The sequence below is a fragment of the Pan troglodytes genome, chromosome 4 (genome assembly GCF_028858775.2).
Source record: "Pan troglodytes isolate AG18354 chromosome 4, NHGRI_mPanTro3-v2.0_pri, whole genome shotgun sequence".
NCBI lineage: Eukaryota > Metazoa > Chordata > Mammalia > Primates > Hominidae > Pan > Pan troglodytes.
Genome location: NC_072402.2, coordinates 61,247,340 through 61,274,037, shown reverse-complemented (window position 1 = coordinate 61,274,037; position 26,698 = coordinate 61,247,340). Strand labels below are relative to the sequence as shown.

General features: G+C 37.5%; 1 pseudogene; it reads left to right on the top strand.

Annotated features, from left to right (window-relative positions):
• LOC740589 (small ribosomal subunit protein eS19-like) overlaps nt 1–26,340 on the top strand; it is a 65,791-nt pseudogene extending 39,451 nt beyond the window's left edge.
• The last annotated feature ends 358 nt before the right edge of the window (nt 26,341–26,698 follow it).

The window sequence follows — 26,698 nt, the reverse complement described above, 5'->3', positions numbered from 1 at the left end:
GCAAGAAAAAATGGAGAAATCCACTATAATAGTTGAAGATTTTTGATACTCCTCCATCAGAAATGAACAGATCCAGCAGGCAGCTCATCAGAAAAAAACATAGTCAAGCTCAGCAATCAAATGAATAAAATTGATGTGTATCAACCACTTCATTCAACAGCAGCAGAATACATATTCTTCTCAAACTCGGGTGGGACTTTCACCAAGATAGACCATATTTGGTATCATAAAATGCATCTTAACAAATTTTTAAAAATAGAAATCACACAGCATCTGCTCTCAAGCCACAATGGAATTAACTAGAAATTAATAACAGACAGATAGTCAGAAAATCCCAAAATACTTTGAGATTAAACAACACATTTCTAAATAACACATGGGTCAAAGAATAAATCTTGAAGAAAACTTGAAAATATTTTGAACTAAATGAAAATACAAGTTATCAAAATTTGTGGGATGCAATGAAAGCAATGCTTAGAGGGAAACTTACAGCATTGAATGAGTATATTAGAAAAGAAAACATCTAAAATCAATTATCTAAGTGTCCACCCTAGGAAACTAGAAAAAGGAGAGTAAATTAAATCCAAAGTAAGCTTTAAAAAAGAAATAATGAAAGTCAAAGCAGAAATCAATACAATTGAAAACAGGAAATCAAAAATTAACAAAATCAAAAGATAGCAATTTGAAGTCTAAAAAATTAATAAACCTCTTCCCAGACTAAGAATAAACAGAAAAAAGACACAAATTATCAATATCAGAACCAAAAGAGAGGCCATCACTATAGATCCCAGGAACATCAGAAAGATAATAAAGAAAACATATGAACAAATAGATAAAGAGTTCCATGATAAGCAAAGAAAACCATGAACACACCTTTGAACTACAAGCCCACAAATTTGATAACTTAATGAAATTGACCAATACCTTGAAATACACAATCTGCCAAAGCTCATATAAGAAGAAATAGACAATCTGAATAGGCCTATAGCTACTAAAGAAATTTAATCAATAACTAATAATCTTACAAAACAGAACACCTCAGGTCCAGATGGTTTCCCTGGTGAATTCTACCAAGCATTTAAGGAGGAAATGATACCAATTCTCTACTATCTCTTTCAAAAGATAGAAGCAGAAGGAATACTTCCTAACTTATTCTGAAGCCAGCATTACCCTAATACTAAAACCAGACAAATACAAGGAAAAAAGCTACAGACCGATGTATTTTATGAACATAGATGCAAAAATCTTCAGCAAAATATTAGCAAACCAAATCCGATAATGTATAAAAATAATTATATATGCTCAAGTGGAGTTCATACGGGGCATGCAAGGCTAGTTCAACATTCAAAAATCAAGTAATGTAATCCATCACATTAACAAGGTAAGGAAAAGAAAAATCACTTTATCATATCAATAGACACAGAAGAAAGAATGGGGGAGAAAAAATATTTGAAGAAATAATAGCCAAAATACCTCAAATTTGGAGGTGTAAGTTTACAGCCTTAAGAAAACCAGTGAATTTTAACAGAATAAATGCAAAGAAAACCAAGAGTAGACATATCAGTGTCAAAGGGCTAAAAATCAAATATAAAGGGCAAATATTGAAAGCAGCCATATAAAACCCATCCATTAAACACAAAGAAACAAGAATTCTGACTTCTCATTTAAAACTATGGAAGACAAAATACAGTGGAACAAAATCTTTGAAATAATGAAGAGCAAAAAGCCCTCTCAGCCAAGAATTCTACAGCTAGCAAAACTAGCCTTCAAGAATGACAGTGAAATATAGGCATTTTCAGAAGAGAGAAAACTAAGGGGATGAATTGCCAATAGATCTGAAGGGACAATAAATAGAATTATACCATTGCAGGATTCTTACACTTTGTCTGAAATTTCACAATGTTATGTCTAAGAAGATAGTTTTATAAATTAAGAATGCATATTGTAGTCCCCTACAACCACCACTAAAAATAATGTAGGGTATAGCTAACAAGCCAACAGATGAAATTAAAATGAAATTTTCAAAATATTCAAGTAATCTACTTGAAGGTAAAAAGGGGAAAATGAAAAAATACAAGAGATGAAGCATAGAGGATTTTGGGGGCTATGAAGTTATTCTGTATGGTACTATAATGGCAGATGATGATTATGATGTGTCAGTGTGGTTCAATTGTAACAAATTGTAATACTCTGGTGGGGAATGTTGATAATGGAGGAGACTATGCATTTGTAGAGGATTGGGGTATATGAAAAGTTTCTCTATACATTCCACTCAATTTTGCTGTGAGACTAAACCTACTCTAAAAAAATAAAATCTATTTAAACAAAAAAAACAGAGGGAAAACATAAAACAATTAACTAAGTGGTAGGCCTAAATTTAATCATATTCATAATTATATTAAACGTCACTGGGCAACTTAAAGTTTCAATTCCAACATGTAAGGAGCATGAAAATCATCACTTCTCCTATTATAACAAGATAATCTGGGTAATCTGAAAATCAATGGCTTTTCTTGGACTCATCAGAAAACTTAAGTTTCAGGGAAAACCATCACCCTAAAATCTGGAGAAACAAGTGAATCCTAAGTCACAGTTGAAATCTTACTACCTAAAGAAAAAGTTGCAAGAGCTGTTAACTGATAGGAACACTTAAATGGAAATTTTGATGAACTTCTGGAGACTGGGTATGGACTACTATGAGGGTAAAAATTTCCTAAAGGCCTTTTTCTTAGGTATTTCCCCAGATTTCCATGGGCTTTACCTCCAGGAGCACTACCAAGTGATCACAGTGAAGATCCCAAAGAAATCCCCTCATGGCTCTGGCAGTTGGGGGTGGGAAAAGGTTAATCATTGTGAAATATGTTCAGAGCCCTCTCCTTAACCAAAGTTCTACTTACAGGGGAAAAGACTTTGCCAGAGCTTTATCCTGTCTGGGGAAAGGGCATTCCTTCTAACCCACCTCCCCTAAGGTGGGAAAAAAAAGTCAGTAAAGGTTATAGCTTCAAAGTAATAGAGCTGCAGCCATGGAAAGGAATTAGGGAATGAGCTATACTACTGGAAAACACTTTTAAGATCACATTCCAGAGACACGGGTGCACTAAAAGATTGAAATTTAATTATAAGATTACAAAATGCCATTTCTTCCTCACACCTCACCACCACACCAACAGGCCCTAGTAAAACAACTGTGACAGAGACACAAGATGTAGACTATATGTAAAGAGTCAAGGGAAGTTCTTAAGGAAGTCTAAAGACAATGGAGGAAACAAAATCGAGGACATTAGGGGAATTTGAAGCTTCTAGCATTTACAGCTACAACAAACATTAAACAGCTGAAATCCTAGTTAGATAAATATAAAACCTCATGCTAAAGGCCTATTACCTCAGTTCCTATTACTCAATGCATCATGTCTGGCTTTCAGATACACACACACACACACACACACACACACACACACACACAAATAATGCTAAAAGATAAAAAAAAAAAAACTTAGTCTGAAAAGGCAAGTCAAGCATCAGAACAAGATATGATACAGATTTTGGAATTTTCAGACAAGGAATTTAAAATAACTATGATTAATATGTTAAGTACGCTAAGAGGAAAAGGAGACACCATGTAAACAGAAATGGATAATGTAAGCAGAAAGATGGAAACTCTAAGAAAGAATAAAAAGGAAATGCTAGAAATCAAAAACATTGTAACAGAATAAAGAATGCCTTTGATGGGGTCATCAGTAGACTAGACATGATCAAGGAAAGAATTAGTGAGCTTGAAGATATATTGACAAAATTTCTCAGACTAAAACAAAGATAGAAAAGAGAATGAAAAAAAACCTCATTAACAGAAAATCCAACAACTATGAGACAACTGCAAAATGTGTCACATGTGCATAGTTGAAACGCCAGAGAATATATATATATATAGAGAGAGAGAGAGAGAGAGAGAAGGAGAGAGAGAGAGAGAGAGAAGGAGGTAGGAAAGAAGGAAGGAGCTGAAGGAACAAAGGCTAATAAAAACTGAGCATTTTCCAAAATTTATGACAGACAACAAACCATAAGTCCAGGAAGTGCAGAGAACACCAAGCAGGATAAATATCAACACACACATACACACACATACCTACACTGTCATATTCAAATTGCAAAAACTAATAAAAACTAAAGGGAAATCTGAGACGAATCCAAAGGATAAAAACTTTTTTTCCTGTACCGGGAGAAGGATAAGAATTACAATGGGCTTCTCATCGTAAACTATACAACAAAAAAGGGATGAAGTAAAATCTTTAAAGTCTTAAAAAACTACCAGTGTAGAATTCTATGTCCAGCAAAGTTATCCTTTAAAAGTGAAAGAGGAATAAAGACTTTCTCAGACAAACAAAAACTGAGGGAATTCATTGCCAGCAGACCTCCCTAAAAGAAGTGTTAAAAGTAGTCTTTCAGGCAGAGGAAATTTTTTAGTTCGGAAACTTGGAACTACAGAAAGACAAGAAGAGGATCGGTGAAGAAACAAATAAAGATAACATAGAATCTGTTACTTTTCTTTTTCTTAAAAGATAACTGTTTAAAGTAATAATAGTAACAATTTGTTAAAGTTATAATAGTAACAATGTCTATAGCATATGGATAAGTGAAATGAATGACTGCAATGTTACAAAGACTGAAAAGAGGAACTGAGCACACAGTTATAAGGCATCTGCATTACACGTGTTCTTTGAAAGTGAACTGATATTTGTTAAATATATATATTACAACCTCTGGGAAACTTTTTTTTAATTTCAAAAAAGTATAATTGTTATGCTAAAACAGATTTTTTAAAAATCTTATAAAATGATCAATTAAAACTGGGAGTGGGAGACCAAAAAAATGCAATAAATAAAAAATAGTTACATAGTACATATTAACTTATTTATATAAATAGCCATTTTTTTTTTTTGAGACAGAGTCTTGCTCTGTTGCTCAAGCTGGAGTGCAATGGCACAATCTCAGCTCACTGTAACCTTCCCTCCTGGGTTCAAGTTATTCTCCTGTCTCAGCCTCCAGAATAGCTGGGATTATACGAGCACACGACCATGCCCAGAATAGCCACTTTAAATGGTAACAGTATAAAACACTGATTAAAAGACTACAATTGTTAAGGCAGATTTTTTTAAAAGGCCTAACTAGATATGTCTCTATGAAACCCACTACAAATATAAGACTCAAGAGAAAAGTAAAGGGATGGAGAAAGAACATCACAATAATACTAATCAAAGTAAGCTGAAGTAGTTGTATAACTTCAGACAAATGTGACTGACTTTAGAAGAGGGAAAATTATCAGAGCTAAAGAGGATATTACACAATGAAAAAGGGCTCAATTCTCCAAGAAGGTATAACAATCCTAAACATGTATGCACCTAACAATAATGTCAAAATATATGAAGCAAAAATGGATAGAGCAGCAAGAAGAAATGAAAAAAATCATTATTATAGTTGAAGACTTTAATATGCTTCTGTCAGTAACTGATAGGTCAAGCTGACACAAATTTAATAAAGATACAGTTGGCCTGAAAATCACTATCAATTAACTGGATCTAATTGATGTTTATAGAATACTCCATCCAACTACAGCAGAATACACATTCTTCTCAAGCTCACATGAACATTCACCAGGATAGGTCACATTTTTAGCCACCGAGTACACCTTAACATGTTAAGAGAATATAAATCATATGAAGCATGTTCTCAGACAACCATGGAATTAAAGGAGAAATCAGCAACAGAATGATAGCTGGAAAACACTCAAATATTTGGAAGTTGAACAATATATTTCTAAATAACACATGACTTAAAGAAGAAATATCAAGAGAAATTTAGAATATTGAACTAAACAAAAGTAAAATACAGTTTTTCAAACTTTGTAGGATAGAGTTACAGCAGTGCTAAGAAAGAAATCTGTAGCATTAAATGCCATTAAAAAGAAGAAAGATCTAAAATCAAAAACCTGTGTCCACCTTAAGAAACCAGAGAAAGAAGAACAATTAAAGTCTAAATGAAACAAAAGAAAATAAGTATAAAAATTTGAACATAAGTCAATGAAACTGAACATGAGAAAATAATAAGAGAAAATCAGTGAAATCAAAAGCTGGTTCTTTGAAAAGATTACTAAAGTTGACAAAACTATTGCCAGGCTAACAAAGAAAAACAGAGAGAAGACACAAATAACCAATATAAGAATAAAATAAGAATCACCATTACTAACCCCATGAATATTAAAAGTGTAATACATGAATATTATAAACAACTCTATGCTCACAAATTTGATAGCTTAGATGAAACTGACAAATTCCTTGAAAGACTCAAACTATCAAAACTCACATAAGAAACAGAGATTGCATATCTCTTATTCAATATGCTTAAGACTAGAACTGTTTTAGATTTTGAATTTTTTCAGATTTCAGAATATTTACACATACATAAGGAGATATGTTGAGACCCAAGTCTAAACACAAAATTAGTGTATGTTTCATGTATACATTGCCAGAAGGAAATTTTATACAATATTTTTAATAATTTTATGGATGAAACAAAGTTTTAACAGCACTTTTTAAATTTTTTAAAACTGCTTGTGAGTACAAAGGAAGTGTACATATTTATGATATGTACATATTTATGATATGATATTTTGATACAGACATGCCATATGTAATAATCACATCAGGATAAATGGGGCACCCATCACCTCAAGAATTTATCTTTTCTTTGTGTTACAAACAATCCAATTATACCCTTTTAGTTATTTTAAAATGTACAATAAATTATTGCTGACTGTAGTCACTCTGTTGTGCTATCAAATACTTGATCTTATTTATTCTAATTATAATTTTATATCAATTAACCATCTCCACTTCTCCCCCACCCCACTACCCTTCTCAGCTTCTAGTTACCATCATTCTACTTTCTATCTTATAGAGTTCATTTCTTATAAACTTTAGTTCCCACAAATTAGTGAGAACATGTGAAGTTTATCTTTATCTTATTTCACTTAATGTAATAAACTGTAGTTCCATTCATATTGTTGCAAATTACAGAATTTTATTCTTTTTATGGCTGAATAGTACTTCATTGTGTACCACCACATTTTCTCTATCCATTCATCTGTTGATGAACACACATTACTTCCAAATCTTCACTATTGTGAATAGTGTTACAGTAAACTGAGAGTGCAGGTATTTTTTCAACATACTGATTTCCTTTCTTTTGGGTATATACCTAGCAGTGAGATTTCTGGATCATATGGTAATTCTATTTTTAGTTTTTTGAGGAAGCTCCAAACTATTCCCCATGGTGGTTGTACTCATTTATATTCCTGCCAACAGTGTACAAATGTTCCATTTTCTCCATATTCTTGCCAGCATTGGTTATTGCCTATCTCTTGGATAAGAGCCATTTTAACTGGGGTAAGATGATATCTCATTTTTGTTTCAATTTGCATTTCTCTGATGCATAATGATGTTGGCACCTCTTCATATGCCTGTTGCCATTTGTATGTTTTCTTTAGAGAAATGTCTATTCAGATCTTTTGCCCATTTTTAAATTGGATTATTAGATTTTTTTTTTCCTATAGAGTTGTTTGAGCTCCTTATATATTCTGGTTATTAATCCTTTGTCAGATGGGTGGTTTGCAAATATTTTCTCCCATTCTGTAGGTTGTCTCATCTCATGAATGTTTTATTTTAGTAGTTTCATAGTTTGAGGTCTCAGATTTAGGTCTTTAATCCATTTTTATTTGATTTTTGTATATGACAAGAGATAGGGATCTAGTTTCATTCTTCTGCATATGGTTATCCAGTTTTCCCAGCATATCCAGTTTTCCCAGCACCATTTAGGGAAGAGATTATCCTTTCCCCAATGTATCTTCATGGCATCTTTTTTGAAAATGAGTTCATTGTAAAAATATAGATTTAGTTCTGAGATCTCTATTCTGTTCCATTTGTCTATGTGTCTGTTTTTATACCAGTACCATGCTCTTTGGTTACTATAGTTCTGCAGTATAATTTGAAGTCAGGTAATGGGGATTCCTAGTTTTGTTCTTTCTGCTTAGGACATCTTGAGCTATTCTTGGTCTTTTGTGGCTCCATATAAATTTTAGGGTTATTTTTCTATTTCTGTGAAGCATGTTATTGGTATTTGGAGGGGATTGCATTTAATGTGTAGATCACTTTGGGTAGTATGGATGTTTTAACAATATTCATTCTTCCAATCCATGAACATGGAATATATTTTCATTTTCTTGTGTCCTCTTCAATTTCTTCAATTGCTTACATCAATGTTTCATGGGTTTAGTTTTTCTTTTTGTTTTTTTGAGATGGAGTCTCACTCTGTCACCCGGGCTGGAGTGCAGTGGCGTAATCTCAGCTCACTGCAACCTCTGCCTCCCAGGTTCAAGTGATTCTCCTGCCTCAGCCTCCCAAGTAGCTGGGACTACAGGTGCCCGCCACCATGCCCGGCTAATTTTTTGTGTTTTTAGTAGAGACAGGGTTTCACTATGTTGGCCAGGCTGGTCTCAAACTCCTGACCTCATGATCCACCCGCCTTGGCCTCCCAAAGTTCTGGGATTACAGGCGTGAGCCACTGCACCCGGCCTGTTTTATAGTTTTCATTGTAGAGATTTCCTTTTTTTTGTTGTTGTTGTTAATTCATGAGTATTTAATTTTATTTGTGGTGATTATAAATGGGACTCATTTCTTTCTTTCTTTTTCACATTGTCCTCTGTTAGCATACAGAAATGCTACTGATTTAGGTATGTTGATTATGTGTCCTGCAACTTTACTAAATCTGTTTATCACTTCTAATAATTTTTTAGTGGTCTTCAGATTTTTCCAAATATAAGATCATATCATCTGCAAACAAGGATAATGTAACTTTTTCCTTTCCAATTTGGATGCCTTTTATTTACTTCTCTTGTCTGATTGTGCTAGCAAGAACTTGCGTACTATGTTGAATAACAGTGGTGAAAGTGAGCATCCTTTCCATGTACCAGATCTTAGAGGAAAGGCTTTCAGTTTTTCCCCATTTGGTATGATACTAGCTGTGGGCCTGTCACATATGGCTTTTATTGTGTTAAGGTATGTTCCTTCTAAACCCAGCTTTTTAACGGCTTTTTGCATGAAGTGATGTTAAATTTTATCAAATCTCTTCTCAGTATCAATTGAAATGATCATATGATTTTTGTCCTTCATTCAGTTGACATGATGTATTACCTTGATTGATTTGCATGTGTTGAACCATCCTCACAGCCCTCTTCCCTCCCCTTTTCACATGTAGAAGAGTCTCTCCTCGTGGCTACCACTGCCCCATTTTCATGATGAGTACTACCTGACTACTAATGATGTTCATTCAAGGCCCAGGGGCTTTTCAATCAGCTTATGGAGAAGGGTGCCAGGCCTGAGACTCTCCCTTCAGGGCAGTGGGCTCCCTTCTGGCTCAGGGCAGGTCCAGAAATGCTGTCCAAGAGCCAAAGCCTGGAATCAGGGCCTTCAAGGGCCCACTTGTTGCTTTACCTCACTGTGGCTGAGCTGGTACCTAAGCTGCAAGACAAAGTTCCCTTTAGTCTTCCCTCTCCTTTTCTCAAGCAGAAATCCCTTCCCATAGCCACCATAGCTGGGAATATGCCCGGTCACATCTGAAGCACATCTCTGAATCTCACCAAAGGTCCACAGGGACTACTGCCTGGTACCACTACTGATTATTCAGGGCCCAAGGGCTGTTTCATCAGCAGTGATGAATCCTACCAGGATTGGGTCATTTCCTTCAAAGCAGTGGGTTCCCTTCTGGCCCAGGGTGTGTCTGGAAATGTCTACAAGCTAGGGCCTGGAATTGGGGATCTGATATGGTTAGGCTTTGTGTCCCCACCCAAACGTCATTTTGAATTTTAATCCCCAAGTGTCAAGGAAGAGATCTGGTAGGAGGTGATTAAATCACAAGGGTGGTGTCCCCCATGCTGTTCTCGTGATAATGAGTGAGTTCTCACGAGGTCTGGTGGTTTTATAAGTGTCTGACAGCTCCTCCTTTATGCATTCACTGTCTTTCACCTGCCACCACGTAAGATGTGCTTCTTCCCCTTCTGCTATGATTGTAAATATCCTGTGACCTCCCCAGCCATGTGGAACTGTGAATCAATTAAACCTCTTTTCTTTATAAATTACCCAGGCTTGGGAAGCTCTTTATAGTGGTGTGAGAATGGACTATTATAGGGTCTCAGCTCTCTCCCTGGTGCTCTATCTTAACGTGGCTGAGCTGGTATCCAAGTTGCAGGACAGTCTTCTTTACTCTTCCCTCTCCTTTCCTCTAGCAAAGGAAGGAGTCTCCCCCGGAGCTGCAAGCTCTATTGCCTGGGGTTGGGTGAGGAGTGACAAAAGCACTCCCTTGGTCACTCCAACTGGTGTCTCACTGAGTCATGTGCCCCCAGAGTTCACTGGCTCCATGCCCAGCATAGCACTGGGACTTGCCCAGGAATTGTAGTGCTTTTGGCCTGGACTGCCTTTCAAGTTTATTTGGAGCCACAGAGCACTTTAGCCCCTTTTAGTCAGAATTCAGTTTCCAGCTGCTGGGATGAGCAAGTCTCTTCTAGATAGGGCTGGTCTAAATGCTCACTCTGTGGGTGCTAGCTGAATTCTGCCTAAAATTGCTTTTCACTGTGACAAGGCAGCATGGAGTTCTAAAGCAAAATCCCACAATCACTATTGTCTTCCTTCCCCAAGCACACAGATTCTCCATGCCATGTGGCAACTGTTGAGGTAATGGGGAAGGGGTGGTGGCGGCAATTCAAGACTATCTTTTCTACCCTCTTATGCCTTTTTAATGATATGAAGTTAAAACCAGGCACTGTTCCCTTTTGTCTTGAGTTTCCTGAGGTTCAAATTGCAATATTTTATTGAGGATTTTTGCATCTGTGTTCACAAGAGGTGTCAGTGTATATTTTTCTTGTAATGTCTTTATCTGGTTTTGGTATCAGGATAATACTAGCCTCACAAATGAGTTAGGAAGTTTTGCTCTCCTCAGATTTTCTGGAAGATATTGTAAATCACTGGCATTATTTCTTCCTTCATGTTTGGTAGAATTCACAAGTGAAAACATCTGGGCCTGGTGCTTTCTATTTTGTACAGTATTAATTGTTGATTCCATTTCTTTAATGATATACACCTATGTGAATTAGCTATTTCTTATTGTGCAAATTTTACTAGATTGTGTATTTTATGTAATTATTTTTTAGATTGTGTCTTTTAAGAAATTAGTCAATTCAATCCAAGTTAGCAACCTCATGGGTATAGAATCTCCAAACTTTTTTATTCCTTTCTTTACAATCTGCCATGCCAGTTTTTGCTTCTCTATCTCATTTAATGTGGACCATGACTTTCCATAAAGGTCCAAGAGCAATCCAGCAGTGTACTAGAATTATCTCCAAGGGTGCTTGCCATATGTTAAATTCTGTATCATGGACAGTACCTTCTCATTAAAAAATATATAATCACTCCCCCTATTAGTTTTCCCCAGCATATGCCTAGATGATTCAGGCTTAAATGTAATCCTAGTATTGGTCTAGTGGTCAGAAGGAGAATTGAGGGCAAATTCTGAAGAGAATCAACACTTTGTTGCTACCTGTCTAATAGTCTTCAAGAAAGGGAGACTCTATATTTTTGCAATGGAGAGTTGGTGCCACTTCTGCAAGCCCAGAGAGCACAAGAGGATTATTAATGCTCAAGTATATCTACCCAGATAACCTTCTATCAAGTCTTACAGTCTCACTCCTTCTCTATCAGGGAATTATCTTTAGCATAGGAAACTTGGCTAGACTGAGAATTCACCTGTCTTTGAAGTACTGCCACTCCTAGAAATTAGGTCCTGGGCCTGATCTTCAGCTGTATCTGTCCTCCACTAGCGAGAAACGAAGTCACTTTGAAGGCTACCTAAGCAGCCCCCTAACTCTCACATTTTGCTTTAAATTGGTGTCAGATGGTCAGGTGCAGTGGCTCATGCCTGTAATCCCAGCACTTTGGGAGGCCGAGGTGGGCAGATCACCTGAAGTCGGCAGTTCGAGACCAGCCTGACCAACATGGAGAAACCCCGTCTCTACTGAAAATACAAAATTAACTGGGCATGGTGGCACATGCCTGTAATCCCAGCTACTCGGGAGGCTGAGGCAGGAGAATCGCTTGAACCCAGGAGGCAGAGGTTGTGGTGAGCCAAGATGGCACCATTGCACTCCAGCCTGGGCAACAAGAGCGAAACTCCATCTCAAAAATAAAATAAAATAAAATAAAATAAAATGGTGGCAGATTTCCTGAGCCTATAATTTTCTCTTTCCAAAATATTCTGCAACAACCACCAAATTTTCCAGTTCTTGTAATTATTCTCTTCTATGTTCCAAATGTCATAGATATTTTACAAACCTATGCAACCTCTTTCATAATATCCTATCCTAGTTCACTACAAGTGAATGTCTCAGCAGTTGTCCTCTACTGCATACCACAACAGGCTATCAGAACTGGTAATGAGGTACTCTGTCATACATCCAGAAAGTGATCCAAATTGGGAATACCATTCCTAGAGTCTGCTTCCTGGAAGCACTTCTGGAAATGACTGCATTAGATTGAGTTCCCCAGACACAGGGCCTGAGACAGGGTTTGTAATGCATGTGATTTGAGAGAGTGCTTTTCAGGAAATTATTCCTATATAGGGAGAGAAGGAAATATAACAGGAAAGGTTAAAGAGCCAAGTAAGGCTGTGTTTTCTGGTAAAGGCTAGCTACGGCTTAATCCAGAGGGGAGTCTCAGAAGCATAAACCACACCACGGTGTTGACCCTTCTTGAGGCAAGGAATCCAGCAGTAGTCCCATATTAGTCATTCACTGTCTGAGGACCATTCCCAGAGGAGATATAACTTCCCAGGGGTGGTGGTTCTCATTAGAAGATGGCAATTCTCTGAAACATTTGACATTGTTAGCAGTTGACACACAGCATCTAGAGGTGTGGGTGCACTGGCTTGCTAAATGGGGATCTGGGTAAGACATTATTACATTACAAGTGGTGAAAGGAGAGTCTTTTCTATACTCGTGATATGAAAACTGGATATCCAGTTGACACAAAAAATATTGAATTACCTTCATGCCATATTAAAACTTTAATTCCAAGCATTGTAAATATATATATTAAAGGTTGTCACACAATAACATCCCCAGAAAAAAGTATGCTATCTTCATATTCTTAGAATAGTATAAAATTTCTTGACCATCACATGAAAAAAGCATTATCCTTAAAGAACATGATTGTTTAAATTAATTACTTTTGCACATTTAAGGACATCATTAAGAGAATGAAAAGGCAAACCACAGAAGGGGAGAAGATACAGGCATTATAGATATCTGACAAAAGATTGATCAGAGTATATGACATTCCTACAAAGTAATGAGAAAAAGACTAACAACTTTATTTTTACAATTATTTTTGCAAAAGATATGGACATGCTCTTCATAAGAGGATATGGCTGTCAAACATATGAAAGAGCGCTCAGGATCATTAATCAAGAAAATTTGAAATTTGTATCCATCTGAGTGACTAAAATTAAAAAGACTAATGATAATAAGTGCTGACTGGGATGTGGAGAAACTGGAACTCTCCTCCACTGCTACTGGGAGGATAAATTGTGACCATTTGAAAAACCATTTAGCTATATATACTACAAGAGTATACACACTCAATGACATAGAAATTTCATTCATAGGTAAAATACTTAAGAGAAATGTGTATATATGCAGACAAAAGAGCATGTGCAAGAATGTTCATAGCAATGTTATTTGTAATAGCTGAAAACTGGAAACCAAAATGCCCCTGAAGAGTAAAATAGGTAAATATATTTATATCATGAAATTTTATACAGTAATAAAAATAAACAAATTACTGCCACATACAACAGTATAAATTAATCTCACAGAAAATAAAATCAAAGCATATAATTTCATTTATATGAAGTGTAAGTTGTTACCTCTGAGGGAACAAGAGAGGATCATTATTAGGAACAGGCATGAGAGGATCGGCTGGGTGTTGGTAATGTTATGTTTCTTCCTAATCATTTTGCAAAAATTAATCAAGCAGCACAATGGGGATTTATGCCTCTACCTGTATGCATTTTATATTTTAATATAAAATACAATTTTAAAACAAAATATAAAGGACTTGCAATTAATAAATCATGATTTTCTGAGTTAGCCCAGGAACAACCTTTAAACAGCCTTTAAAAAAATATGTATCAGGTCTCATGCTAAAATCCATATTAATTACAGTTGGATAATTCTTTGTACTTTACAAAGTCTTTTCACATATTATCTTTTTATTGATGTAATGTAATGGTAAATCAGTATTAGAACATTTCTGAAGTGAAGGGAAACCAGAGCCCAGCTATGCCCACACAAAATCTGTGTGAACTTATCTCACATTTGAGAGGGAAAACTGCAAGAGAAGTAAAATGCTGCTAACTTTTTTTAATCCCTCAAGTGTATCCAGGGAAGTCCAATTTTATTTTTCTCACTCCTTCATCATATGTTTCCCACAATATTTTTCCCTTTCTCTCTTTTTCTCTCTCTTCCTTTTCCCCTCCTCTGAGATTCCCTCCTTCTTTTCTTCCATTTTCTTCCTTCTTCAGTCTCCTCTACAGTAGTTTCATGGAGATAGTAGAGACAGTGGTGAAGGTATCACCATTAAGGCTATTCATGGGGAGAATGGTTTATTCTTCTGTTATTTTCCATTTCAAACACTAGTGTTAATTCTTTATCTGTCTAAATTTTCTCAAAAGAAATATGGTAGAGCACATGATATAGGTAGTTAACTGTCACCAAAAATTCATGGTCTCCCATCCACAGTGTAGAGATTCTTTGAAAAGTGACTGCCCAGCTAAGGACTACTTTTTCTGGTCTTCTCTGCAACTAGGTAAGACCATATAAATTGAGTTCTAGCCTATGAACTCAAGATTTCCACTCATGCCATGGAAATGTTACATGCCATGTCCAGTTCTGGTCCATAAAATTCTTTTCTCTGGCTTATTTTCCCTAGTAGGAAATCCCTGTTGGGAAAACCTTGGTGCATCCATATACAGAAGTTAGCAAGACCTCTATCAACCTAGATTTCTAAATGACTGTGTGGAGGAAAGCTACTGCCCACATTTTCCCCTGCCTACCACTGGTATATGGAAAAGAAATAAACTTGTATTATATTTAAACCTATATACTTTGGGGTCTATTTGTTAAAGCAATTGGCCCTGATGCAAAGTCTTTTTGGAAACTTTAGTAAAGCTCACTGGATTATTTTTTCCAAATCCTAGGTTTGATAGACCATAAAATTTCTGTGACTATCCCTGTACATAGGGGAGACTAATTTTTCCACTCCATGGAATGTCATTGAAAACATTCTTCCTCAAATAGTTTGTTCTATGAAACAGGGAACAGAGCAGTTTTGTATCATATCTATTCTGCCAATGAGTCAAAGAAAAGGCCAGGGAAAATGTCAATTAATTCTTGTAGCCTAAAAAAAGAAGAGATGTCACATGTTTTCTCTTTAATTCTACAACAGTATCTTTACCAAGGCCTGTATGAAATGGCTTATAATAAACCATGAGAGCCTCTGAACAGAGTGCAATAACCAAAAATGATGATGGGGCTTAGCAACATTTCATTCAGAAATACAGTGGTTTCCTGAAAACCCCAGCTTCAGAATTTTGTAGTTCGGAAACCAAAGACAAGGCTTGTTTTGTAAGAATGCCTTGTTTTTAAAACAAAAAGAAATACTGAGTAGTTTATTGAGTGTCCCACTACCCAAGCCTCCTGCTTCGTAAAACAATGCCAAGGAATTCCAGTGGTCTGGTGCACATGTGTCTTGGCAGGTGCTTTATGCTTACGGGCACATGAGACTTTGTCAGATTGGACCAAATTGCTCTAGTCATAACCTTGGAAAATCATCCCAGGGACATCTTAACTCCATCCCCAGAACATCTGGGAATATCTTGAAAAATTAATAATGAATCATGGGGCAGAAATTTGATAAGTACTTATGACATGGGCATTAATGTCAAATGATTTTTATCATGACTAATTTTACTATAATAAATACTAAGGGAACAAGAAATGATTTAGGCCATCATTTTAGGCCATCACTTACATAGGCCAAGGTACCCAAAGTGTAAATCTTTAACGAATATAGTAGTTTGTTGTGATGCCACTAAGATGTAAAGTGTCACTTATCTCCATGTGACTCCATTTGGCATTCCAACAGTTCCACTGTTTATAGTTCAGAGCTATCTAATCATGTGGTGGGGTACATTCCATAGCTCCCTCTGACAGAATAATTCCAGTGTGTCATTTCATAGGAATACTGAACTAGACCCTAATTTGGCTAACAGTTGGGTACTCCAAATTCCCAACGGATTGTTTTTGATGGGAATCTGGCCCCAAATACTCTGAAATGCTCACGCTTAACCTCTACAACTAACCCAAGAACTATCTATCCCAGATTTTGTGTTTGGTCCAGTAGGTCGTCCTGGGCTGACAAATGTAAAAATACTCTGATGAAGAAAAATAGATTTGATCAAAATTCAGGACTGCAACTTCAGGCTAATGATCATCACCAAAAGGCTTGTTCTTGTGCCTCAGGGCCACTACACCTCCATGACTGTAGAGATTGCCAGGGTCCACAGAAAGGACTTCATACACGATCTTTATATACATAAACACACACACACACACACACACACACACAGTTCTCTGAAATGCCTGTAGTACTGAAGTCACAAACTTCAACTGTCTTAAAAACAGACTACGTCTCTCTCCACTAGAATTTTTAGAGGTATGAACAAATGAGAGTTTCACCATATAAAGTCCCTTTATGACGTATTTTAAATTAAGCATAGATTTCTCATCTTATGAAGGTAACATATGTTTATTATAAATCTAGAAAATATGAGTAAGCAAAGAGATAAATTCATAATTGTACAACCTATAGATGACAACTATTAATATTTTTGATGTTTATTCTTCTAGCTCTTCATTATTCAACATTGTAGCCACTACCCATATGAGGCTATTGAGCCCTTGAAACAAGCTTTTTTTTTTTTTTGATGGAGTCTCACTCTGTAGCCAAGGCTGGAGTGCAGTGGCACAATCTCGGCTCACTGCAACCTCCACCTCCTGGATTCAAGTGATTCTCCTGCCTCAGCCTCCTGAGTAGCTGGGTTTATACAGGCACGCACCACCATGCCTGGCTAATTTTTGTATTTTTGGTAGAAATGAGGTTTCGCCATGTTGGCCAAGCTGGTCTCGAACTCCTGAACTCAGGTGATCTGCTCACCTCAGCCTCCCAAAGTGCTGGAATAACAGGCATGAACCACCACACCCGGCCAAAATGCAGCTATTTTGAGTTGAAATGTACTCTAATGCTAAAATATTGACTGGGTTTCAAAAACTGTACCAAGAGGCCTGGCACAGTGGAAGAAAAAGAAGTCTATTTCTTTCTGGGTTTTCCAAAAGGTTTTCAAAATATATGACAATATTTGTCCTTCACCCAAAATAGAAAGATGAAAGAACAATAAATATCATTTGCCACAGTGGTTATTACTAAAATATGGATTGGAGCATCAATACAATTAATGGAATTGGCTTAGAACTTAAAAGCACAGTATAAATGCCCCTACTGTCCAGCTTTACTCAAGAGATCGCACTCTACTTCAGTAAAATACGTAATATTCTGAGTTTAACCCCAGAAATTGGATGCTGTTTAACTGTGCTCTGTAAACATTTTATGAAAGTAAACCACATGCATTGGTGGTATTCAGAACATTTTAAATGTGGGCAGAAATAAAATCCTAGAACCTTCATTGGTATTACATCCATTTTTAAGACAGTAAATAGAAGTACCTATAAACACCCCCTCTCTTAAATATTCCTGGCTTTAATCCAGTACTCTTGTTTTCTATTTTTCATTGAAATTTTTTGTTGTACCATGTGAAATGTAGGTCAAGTTGTTGGTAAGTGCTGGATAAAAATCTGTTTATACCAAAAGTAAATAGTAAAATCCTCCCAGCCTACACAGTTTAAAAATATAACTCCTGCCAGTGTGCTATTCAGGGTATCCCCAATAAATTTCATTTTGAAGAATTCTTAACATAGACTTCTCTGGATGCTAGACTTTAGTCATAGCCACATAATATTCTTTTAAGGCAAAATTTATAAGAATTAAAATTCACAAGGCCTTTTATTCCCGGGGATCAATGATGAGAAGCACAATTACAATCTTATTCAGGTTGCTATGCTTTGTGTTCAGTAAAGTCATAGAAAGAACCAACATGCAACTAGGGGCAAGAAGTATGCTATGGACTTAATATGTGTGTTATCCCAAAATTCATATGTTGAAGTCCTAATCCCCAATGTGATGGAATAGATGTGGAGCCTTTGGAGGGGGGCAGTAATTAGGTTTAGATAAGGTCCTGAAGTTGGAGCCCCCATAATGAGATTGATGCCCTTGTACAGAGAAAGAGACCAGAGGCCTCTCTCTCTCCACCATGAGGACACAGCAAGAAGGCAACCATCTGCAAACCAGGAAGAGAACCCTCACCAGAAATCAAACCCTGCTGGCACCTTGACCTTGGACTTCCAGCCTCCAGAACTGTGAAGAACAAATGTATGTTGTTTAAGCCACCCAGTGCATAGTATTTTGTTATAGCAGCCCTAGAAGATCTTAATTCACAAGGTGAAACTCCAGCACTGAAGGCAAGTCAGGCACCATAAAAGCCACCACCAACTTCAGGTGGAATTCCCCTAGTTCACATTAGAACCTATCAACATACATTGCTTTCTTAGCAGTGATTTTTGAACACTAGCTTACAAAAAAGCCTCAGTGTTATAGCAGTAGCAGAGAATGTGGAAGTAGTATAAAATTTAAGTTCTTTGAAATCCACAGATGAAACATTCAGCCCTTCTTCTGCTTGACTTGGGCCAATGTGCCAGCTACTCTTAAAGTATCTGGAGCAGTGGGCAGTGAGGAGAGACAAAAAGATCTTGACTTTATGAAGCCTGTTGAAAGATGTAAAAACAAACAAAAAAACCTACGTACATGTGCATTTCATATATGTATATACAGTTGTGCACTGCATAATGACATTTTGGTCAATGATACACCACATATACAATGGTAGTCCCACAAGATTACAATGGAGTTGAAAAATTCCTATTGCCCAGTGACTTTGCAGCCATCTCTGAGTCATAGCACAATGCATTACTCACATGTTTGTGGTGAGGCTGGTGTAAACAAATCTACTGTGCTTTCAGTCCTTTGAAAGTATAGCACATACAATTATGTATAGTATATAATAATGACAATAAGTGACTATGCTCCTGGTTTATGTATTTACTATACTATACTTTTTATTGGTATTTTACCATGTGCATCATCTACTTATGAAAAAATATTAACTGTAAAACAGCTTCATGCAGGTCGTTCAGGAGGTACTCCAGAAGGTATTGTTCTCATAGGGAATGACAGCTCCATGCATGGTATTACTCCTGAAGACCTTCCAGTGGCACAAAATGTGGAGGTGGGAGACAGCGATATTGATGATCCTGACCCTATGTAAGCCTAGGCTGATGTATGTGTGTGGTCTTAGTTTTTAACAAAACAAAAGAAAAACTAAGGTAAAAAATTTAAATAGAAGAAAACATATGGAACAGAAACATAAAGAAAGAAAATACTTTTATATAGCTGTGCACTATGAGTTTTAAGCTAAGTGTTATTATAAAAGCATCAAAAGTTTAAAAAATTAAAAACTTTATAGAGTAAAATACTTACAGTAAGCTAAGGTTAATTTATTCTCAAAGAAAGAAAAATATCTTTTAGAAATTTAGTGTAGCCTAAGTGTACAGTGTTTATAAAGTCTACAGTAGTGAACAGTAGTGTCCTAGGCCTTCACATTCACTCAATACTCATTCACTGACTCACCCAGAGCAACTTCCAGTCCTGCAAGCCGTTCACAGTAAATATCCCATACAGATATACCACTTCTTACCTTTTTTTTTTTTTTTTAAGATGAAGTCTTGCTCTTGTACCCCAGGCTGGAGTGCAATGGGATGATCTTGGCTAACTGCAACCTCTGCTTCCCGGGTTCAAGTTATTCTCCTGCCTCAGCCTCCCGAGTAGCTGGGATTACAGGCGCCTGCCACCAAGCTCTGCTAATTTTTGTATTTTTAGTAGAGATGGGGTTTCAACATGTTGGCCAGGCTGGTCTTGAACTTCTGACATCAGGTGATCCACCCGCCTTGGACTCCCAAAGTGCTGGGATTACCGGCATGAGCCACCACCCCCAACCCACTTCTTATCTTTTGTACTGTATTTTTACTGAACCTTTTCTATGTTTGGCTACGTTTAGATACACCAATATTTCCCATTGTGTTCAATTGCCTACAATTCAGTACAGAAACATGCTGTATAGGTTTGAAGCCTAGGAGCAATAGGCTATACCATATAGCCTGGGTCATAGTGGGCTATACCATCTAGGTTTGTGACAGTACACTCTATAATGTTCACACAACAACGAAATCACTGAAGGATGTATTTCTCAGAAAGTATCCCCATCGTTATCATTAAGTAACACATACAAATCTAGGTTTGTTTGAAGATAACTTTTGCTAATTTAACCCTCAAATATAATGTTTTTATACAATGTCCAAGCATATAGGTATGGTCATTTTGGAAATGGGAATAAATTATGTGATTATCAAGAATTCCTCCAATATAGCAACATAGTAACTATCACAGCTCTTGCTTAAATGATTGTCATATGTGACCATTATAGTTTGTGAAATAGAATCGGTGAAGTGCTGAGTGTGGTAGGAGGGTGTTCTAAAGTAACTCTAGATCCTAGAGCAGTCCATCTTCTGGGTGAAGTCACCTACCTTAGAGTAATCTTGACCTGAATCAAACGATGCTTATCTGGCAATACTCTTTCGGTATTCCATGAAGAAAACTGTCACTGAAAGTAAAGCACCCACTGCCATGAGACAAACCAGTGCTTCAACCACAATGGAAGAGAATGAAAATCCATCAAGGAAAAAGACGTGATGCCTACTAAGAAGGCATGAATCTAAAGTTCACAGATGTACAAGGTGTGCTCTGAGCAAGGTGACCCTTCTTAATCTCCAACCATTCAGTTCTAACACATGCTAAAACTGCAACTGTATTCCGGTTGCGAGTAGGACCTATGTTGTTAAATGACAACAGTTTTCCACAAGGACTCACCTGAGTCTGGTTCTAGTTCTGGCTCCACCCAGACTAGATCATCTCAAGTTTTCCATGAAAATGTTGCCAGTGCTTAGAAAATAGGTAGCATAATAGTGAGGCTATAAAGAAGGAAGTCAAAAGCATTCCCAGTTGCAGTATATCTTCCCAGGGTTTGTCTAGGTTATGAGCCAAATGAATTGGAGGCCTCTAATTCAGAGAACAGGAAATGAAGAGAGTTTGTTCCCCTAATAAAAATAGTATCAAATCCTTCCAGTGCATATTTTAAAAATAAATATTTTGCTTGCTTATGGTGATTTAAGTGCCCTTCACTATATTCTTTTGGAACAACCCTTACCATGAGCTGAGCCACCTTTGCACCAATAAACCTCAGTGCTCTGGCACACTGTGTTTTCTCAGGGTTTCAGTATGGGTGGCCAGGGAGCAATGCATCACTGGGTTCAAACCAGGGTAGGATCTACTAGCGCTGATTGGACCCCCAATATTGGAGGTCACATTCTTTCAGGTTAGAAATGCTGTAGGCAAATCCCAAGGGGAGGGGCATCAAAGAATTACCCAGTGGGGGTTGATGCTTCTGCAACTCCCCATTCTCCACCAGTACAGTACAAAAGGAGTGAAGCCAAACCTTGGGGTAATATACCGGGGATCTGAAATATAAGTGCACAAATCTAGGTTCCCTGACCATCAGCACTGTCAGAGCCACAAAGCAAGGTCTCACTGAATTCCAGCATTCCTTGGATACCTTCTATGAGCCAGGGTAGGTGCTGAAGAGAGAGAAAAACAAATGAAGAGTGATGGGGTGGGTCCCTAGCCACAAGAAGCTCACCACCTAAAAGATTTTCTCACGTTTTTGTTTAACAGTTTTATAGTTTTTAGTACTGACATTTAGATCTATGACCTATTTGGGGTTAAATTCTGTTTATGATGTGATGTAAGGGTCAAGGTTCACTTCTTTGTACACAACTAGCCAATTGCTTCAGTGCCATTTGTTGAAAAGATCATCCTTTTTGCATTGGATTGCCTTGATACCTTTTCTTAAATCAATTGTATATGCATGAGTCTATTTCTAGACTTTTTATTCTGTGCCATTGATTTATTTTTTTAATTTATAAAGAAAAGAGGTTTAATTGACTGACAGTTCCTACATGGCTGGGGAGGCCTCAGGAAACTTTCAGTCATGGCAGAAGGGGAAGCAGGCTTGTCTTACATGGCAGCAGGCAAGAGAGAGCATGTGAAGGAGAAACTGTCAAACCCTCAGATCTCATGAGAACTCACTCACTATCATGAGAACAGCATGGCGGAAACCACCCTCAAAATCAAATTGCCTTCCATCATTTCCCTCCCTTGACACGTGAGGATTATGGGGATTACAATTTGAGATGAGATTTGGGTGGGGACATAGAGCCAAACCATATCATTCTGCCCCGGCCCCTCCCAAATATCACGTTCTTTTTACACTTCAAAACCAATCATGCCTTCCCAACATTTCCCCCAACGTCTTAACTCATTCCAATGTTAACCCAGAAGTCCAAGTCCAAAGTCTCATCTGAGACAAGGCAACTTCCTTCTGCCTAGGAGCCTGTAAAATAAAAAGCAAGTTAGTTACTTCTAAGACACAATGGGGTTACAGGCATTGGATAAACGCTCCCATTCCAAATAGGACATATGAGCCAAAACGAAGGGGCTACAGGCCCCGCGCAAGTCTGAAATCCAGAAGGGCAGTCATTAATCTTTTGTTGTTGTTGTTGTTGGAAGACAGAGTCTCAATTTATTTTTTTTATCTTTACATCAAGACTACATCATCTCAGTTACTGTAGCTTTAGCATAAGTCGTGAAATTAGGCTGAGTAAGTCTTCCAATTTTGTTCATCTTTTTCTAAATTGTTGTTTTTTTCTAGATCCTTTGCATTTTCACATAAAGTTTATAATGAGCTTATCAAAAAAAATTCTACTGGTATTTTGACTAGGTTTGAGTTGAATTTATGTCAATGGGGGAAAATTAACATCCTAATATTGACCATTTCTATTTGTGAACATACAGAATTACTTTTCAGCTCCTATACCTGTGTCTTCCATCTTTCTAAGTATTTTTCTGGGGCTTTTAAAGCACAGTGTCTCTAATAGACTCTGCTGTATAACATGCAGTATTCAGGAAATAAATGATGTGTAATAAATGTCAAAATAAATAATACTACCCAAGAAGTGGTGTGAAAATGTATTATGTTTTATAACAAGTAACAGAAAACTAAGGCTGTTTTGTGCTGATATGCTTTTTTACTAAGAGATTTTTTTTTCAACTGATATGCTGTAAAGTCTTTATGTGTTTCTTCTCTTTAAATTGCATAAATAATTCGTCTAGTTTCACTTTTACTTGAAGGATATTCACATTCACTTTCAGTCTTTCAGTCCCTAAAAGGGTAGATCCCCTGCTTTAACATAAACTGTTAGCAAAATTTGATCCCTGAATAGTAGAAAATGGTGAAAACATCAAGACTCCACATCTAGATTCTTCCTAATGGATATAAGGAAAAAGTATCTCTCTTTGGATGCACCTAAGTATGACATATGGCTAGAATTTATATTCAACAATCTATGTAACATACACCCAAAGAGTCAGAAAGGATACCCACCATAACTTACCCATAGAGCAATTTGTTGCAAACCAGCTAAAACTAAACCCTGTTAATAGACATTAGGACAGGTTTCCCTGTGCAAGCTCAAGTGCCTCATAGGAAAAGGCTGAACTTCTGTGAAATTTTAATAGATACGAAGTTGCTTCAACTGCCCATCCTTCCACTTTCTGAATTCCTAGTAGCCTCAAGCAGTTCCTGCTTCCCAGAGACCATCCTTGGAGTACCATCTCCCCACCCCCAGAACTGTTCCATGCTTCCAGTATTTCACTCCAACAAAACCTAGAATTATAGGCTTTCTGTGCTGAGAAGGATCTTAGAAACCATCTATTCCAATCCTCTTGTTTTACAAGCAGGAAAACAGGCCTAGGAGCATAAAATAATAAGCAAAGTCATATACCATATCTTGCTAATGCAGAAATTGTAGTAGAACTCAAGCTCTCCATCATTTGCTGACTTCAAGAGCTGTCACAGAATACGGCATCACAGAAATTAGTTTTAGGTACTAATCATCCTGGGATAGCTCTATTTTTTCTTTCTAATTACAGAATTAATACACAAAAAATTATATTTTATAATTTTTAAATAATGTAAATTATATAAAAGTTACTTTTGGTCCTACAGTACCTTACTCCCCTCTCCTGATGTACTTTTATTCTCAGATTGGTGTGTATCTTTCTCCCTGTGCATTTATATATAGATAACTTTTTTTGCACAAGCAAACATTTGATTTAGCCATTTCTGTGAATATTTAGACATAAGGCACTAGCACCTCAGAAACTAATGCCAAATAGATTACATTCTTAAAGTAGTGAACACTCTGGCGGTCACCGATATCTGGTTTTTAAATTTTTATTTATTTATTTATTTTGAGACAGAGTTTCACTCTTGTCGCCCAAGCAATTCTTCCACCTCAGCCTCCTGAGTAGCTGGGATTACAGGCGCCCACCACCATGCCTGGCTAATTTTTGTATTTTTTGGTACAGACAGGGTTTCGCCATGTTGGCCAGGCTGGTCTCGAGGTCCCAACCTCAGGGGATCAGCCCACCTTAAACTCCCAAAGTGCTGGGTTACAGGCATAAGCCACCGTGCCCAGCTAAATTTTTTTATTATTATTATTTTTAGATGACAAATAAAAATTGTATATATTTGTGAGGTATAATGTGATGTTTTAATATTATGTGTACATTGCAAAATGATTAAATCAAGCTAATTAACATATTCATCACCTCATTTTTTTGGTGAAAACATTTAAGATCTACTCTCTTAGCAATTTTTGAGTATATGATACATTATTAACTATAATCAGCATGCCACATACACTTTTAAGAATTCTAATAAAATTTTGCTTTAATTTCTGCATATAATTTTGTTTTTGAGGTGTTGTATTAGTCTATTCTCACGCTGCTATAAAGACATACCCGAGTATGTGTAATTATAAATTACCTGAGTATGGGTAATTTATAAAGGAAGGAGATTTAATGGACTCACAGTTCCACTAGTTTGGGGAGGCCTCATAATCATGGCAGAAGGCAAATGAGGAGCAAAGGCACATCTTACATGGCAGCAGCCAAGAGAGTGTTTGCAGGGGAACTGCGCTTTATAAAACCATCTGATCCCTTTCCCCTGGCTGGCAGCACGGAGGCTGCACAATGCCTGGGGAATTACTGTAAAGAACATGAACTGGCTGGGCGCAGTGGCTCATGCCTGTAATCTCAGCACTTTGGGAGGCCAAGGCGGGTGGATCACGAGGTCAGGAGATCGAGACCATCCTGGCTAACACGGTGAAACCCCGTCTCTACCAAAAATACAAAAAATTAGCCAGGTGTGGTGGCAGGCGCCTGTAGTCCCAGCCACTTGGAGGCTGAGGCAGGAGAACGGCATGAACCTGGGAGGCAGAGCTTGCAGTGAGCCTAGATCGCACCACTGCACTCCAGCCTGGGCGACAGAGCGAGACTCTGTCTCAAAAAAAAAAAAAAAAAAAGAACATGAACCAGCAGGAGTTCATTAGAGCTCTGGCAGCCATTCTCAAAAAGTCCAGGAAGATGAAAGTCCCTGGATGGGTGGACACCATCAAGCTGGCCAAGCACAAAGAGCTTCCTCCCTGTGATGAAAACTGGTTCTACACATGAGCTGCTTCCACAGCACAGCACCGGTACCTACAGGTGGTGCTGGAGTTAACTCCATGACCAAGATCTATGGGGGACATCAGAGTAAAAGCGTCATGCCCAGCCACTTCAGCCGAGGCTCCAAGAGAATGGCCCGCTGGGTCCTCCAAGCCCAGGAGGGGCTGAAAATGGTGGAAAAGGACCAAGATGGGGGCTGCAAACTGACACCTCAGGGACGAGAGATCTGGACAGAATCACCAGACAGGTGGCAGCTGCTAACAAGAAGCATTAGAACAGCACAGGAAAAATTCACCCCCATGATTCAATTACCTCCCATGACACGTGGGAATTATGGGAGCTACAATTCAAGATGAGATTTGAGTGGGGACAGAGCCACAACATATCAGATGTTTTTAATCAAAAAATGTTGCTGGGCCTCATGGCTCAAGCCTGTAATCCCAGCACTTTGGGAGGCCGTCGCGCGCAGATTACTTGAGGTCAGGAGTTTGAGACCAGCCTGGCCAACATGGTGAAACCCTGTCTCTACCAAAAACAAAAAAATTAGTCTGGTATGATGGCGAGTGCCTGTAATTCCAGCTACTTGGGAGGCTGAGGCAAGAGAATAGCTTGAACCCGGGAGGCAGAGGTTG